Source organism: Prionailurus viverrinus, chromosome X (assembly GCF_022837055.1).
Source record: "Prionailurus viverrinus isolate Anna chromosome X, UM_Priviv_1.0, whole genome shotgun sequence".
Taxonomy (NCBI): domain Eukaryota; kingdom Metazoa; phylum Chordata; class Mammalia; order Carnivora; family Felidae; genus Prionailurus; species Prionailurus viverrinus.
This window is the reverse complement of record NC_062579.1, coordinates 42,853,756-42,856,701: the sequence shown is the minus strand read 5'-3', so window position 1 is coordinate 42,856,701 and position 2,946 is coordinate 42,853,756.

The window sequence follows — 2,946 nt, the reverse complement described above, 5'->3', positions numbered from 1 at the left end:
ACAAAAACAATAATGATCCTGGTTAATGTTTATCACAAATTTATTCTGCATCAGGCGCTATGAAAACTCCTGCTAGGGTCATCTCATTTGCTTTTCACTACAACCTATGAGGATTGACACTATTTCACGGTGGAGAAGACTGAGGCACAGAGACAGTAAGGGAAAATCCCCAGTCACGCAGCTGATATGAAGAGAACAAGCTGAGATTGGCACTCAGGAAAACACCAGAACCCAAATTCCTGACCACTGCTGGGGATGGGGTATGGCATGGAGTGGTCCATTCCAGAGGGGCCTCGGCTGGGGCTGAAAACTCAGAGAAGGAATCAGAGAGGGCTGCTGTGGGCAGTGAATACTGGGAACACACACGAAGAGGGCAAAGGGGCCAGAAGGAAGGCAAGTGATGATGCCCTCCAGATGGTGGGAATCAAAAACTCCTAAGAAGTGCTCCAGTGGCTGTCCTTATGGGCTTTGGCCTCTGCTTGGGCTGTCCAGCAGCCTTGGGGCACAGCTGGCCAGAGGCCAAATCCCATGGGGACAGCCACTGGAGCACTCCTGCGATCATGCTCCCCCAGTCCCCCCCGAGGGTCCCTTCTCTGTGCTCACAGACCCAGACCTGCACAGTGTCATCCCACCTCCTGATGGGACGCTCATCCCAGCTCCTCTTCTCAGAAAACCTTCCCTTTACCTCCAGCCCTGGGGGACTGCCCTGGATCCCCAGTCCAGGGCTGGAGTTTCACCTGAATCCTGGAGAATTTTCTGTTCCTCCCTAACAGGGACATTATTACAGACCCTTACATGGTGGCAGGAAGACCTCTGTCCTGCACAATGTTGTGCGTTTGCAGGGAGCAGGAAAGGCTCTGGGTGGGTCCTCTGAGGTAGAACTGGGGTGCTGGTTGACAGGACAAAAACAGGAGGGACAGGGTGTAACTGAGGCCCAAGACTAGGGCTGGAGGAGGGGGCTAAAGAGGCTCCTGGGGGAGAAGGGGACACCTGGTGGCTGGCAAGGGGAGCAGAGAGATTTCAGCAGAGGGAAGGGGTGAAGCAGCTGCCACCAGGAGAGGGGGTTTAGGGAAAGAACAGGGATGATCAGAGGGATTTAAGGGGGTTGCCAGAGGCAGTGATACAGTATCCCTCTCTCCGGGATACAGTATCCCACAGTGGGCGCGGAGAGATGGCAGAGATGACAGGATCCACGACCTCCATTTGTGGATCTGGGATTCACCTTAACACCCCGTGGGGCAGGATGCAGAAGTCGCTATGATCAGAGGTGACCAGGGTGGGTCAGACGATGGTCATTCCCAGGACCCAGACGTGAGATGTCTCTCAGAATCCTTCAGTCTAAGAGACCTCTGCATCCCTGGGGTGAACCTGCCTTCCTGATGACGTGGTGGTGACTGCAGACAGCGAGGGCTGCAAGAGCCCAGGCCTCTCCCCCATAGGGTGGACTGAACAGAGACTCACTGTCACGGCCCACACAGCAGCCCTGAGCTGAAGATTTGTGGCTCTGTGTCACAGGGTGCAGCCTGTAGTCTCTGTGAGTGGGTGTGTGAGGCCTCTGAGCTGAAAGGGAGCTATTACCTCAACTAGGAATCCTCTCAGCTGACTGGAGTCTAGTTGTCACATGTGACATCTTTGAGCTGTTTGTGGTTGGGGTCTAGGATGAGAGGCCTCTGAATGATTTGTGAGCCTCTATCCCAGGGTATGAGGTCTCTGAACTATTTGGGGGAGTCTTTGTCCAGAGGGGTGGGTCTCTGAAATGTTCATGTATCTGCATCTGAGAATGATTTTGAGAGGAAGGCAGGATGCACCTTACTCTCACAGGGCTTAGCACTAGGCCTGAGATTTCACATTTGCTGTGCTTTCCCCCATGCCTGCCCTGCTAGGGATGAGGGCTTAGGGCCCCCATCCTCAGGGAGGGCCTTTCCTCAGCCATACACAGCCCCTAGGAGCCCATGGTAACAATACAGATCAAAGGAATATCTGTTTAGCATTACTCCCATCCTTGCTAGGGGCCAACCACTGTGACAAACCTATGGACATGTACTAACTCAGCTGATCTGCCCAATCCTCAAGGAGAAGGTCGCTATTTGCAGGTGAGGAGCCTGAGGCCCAGCAAGGGAGGCCAATCTAAGCTCCTGAGGAGGGAGGAACTGGATGTAACTTAAGCTTTTTGAAGGAGGCAGGGAGACGTCAGCACAGCAAGGCCAGGTAGGAGGTGACCAGGAAGGGGGAAAGCTGAGGTTAGTGCATGGCCACAAGGACCCTGTAACTGACTCACTTTCAGGATGTCTGTCCCTCTCTGGCGCTCACTCACATGCCCCGTTCCCGGGCACAATACTTGATGCACAAACGTAGAGGTGGTGGTAGAAGGGTAGACAGGTGAGGCAAGCACCTCAAATGCACCAATTTTCACAAAGCCTCAAGCAAACCTAGAGATTCCTGCCTCCACTTCCCTCCTTGCAGCATTTTTGGGCACTGAGATCGGAAGGAGGGCAGTCAAGGTCATGAGGGGGTGTGGGCAACCCTGTGTACAGCATAAGCCTCCCCATACCTGAAATGTGTCCTTGTCCTTATAGGCAGAGGGTCCTGATGTATGTCAAAGCAGTGGGACTGAGACCAAGACCACAGGCTGCTGAGGTATTTCCTAGATACCCCTGGGGAGGGGCGTCTTTTCCTCTGGAGAGACAGGCACATCATCCAGTAGCAGAGCTGGGAGCCCATAGGTGGGTACTAATTCAGTGGGGACAGTGGTGCTGCCAGATGGTCTCTCTGTCTCAGTCTCTCTAATGCTATCTTCCTTTCTGTCTTCTCTGTGCCTGAAACTTTGTCTCTGTTGCCCACCCACGTGGGTGGGACCTCACTCACCCAAGAGGACCCTTGCTTGGCCTCTCCTGAGGCTATCATCCTTTGACATGGATACTCATGGGGAACTGTTACGGGGTTGCT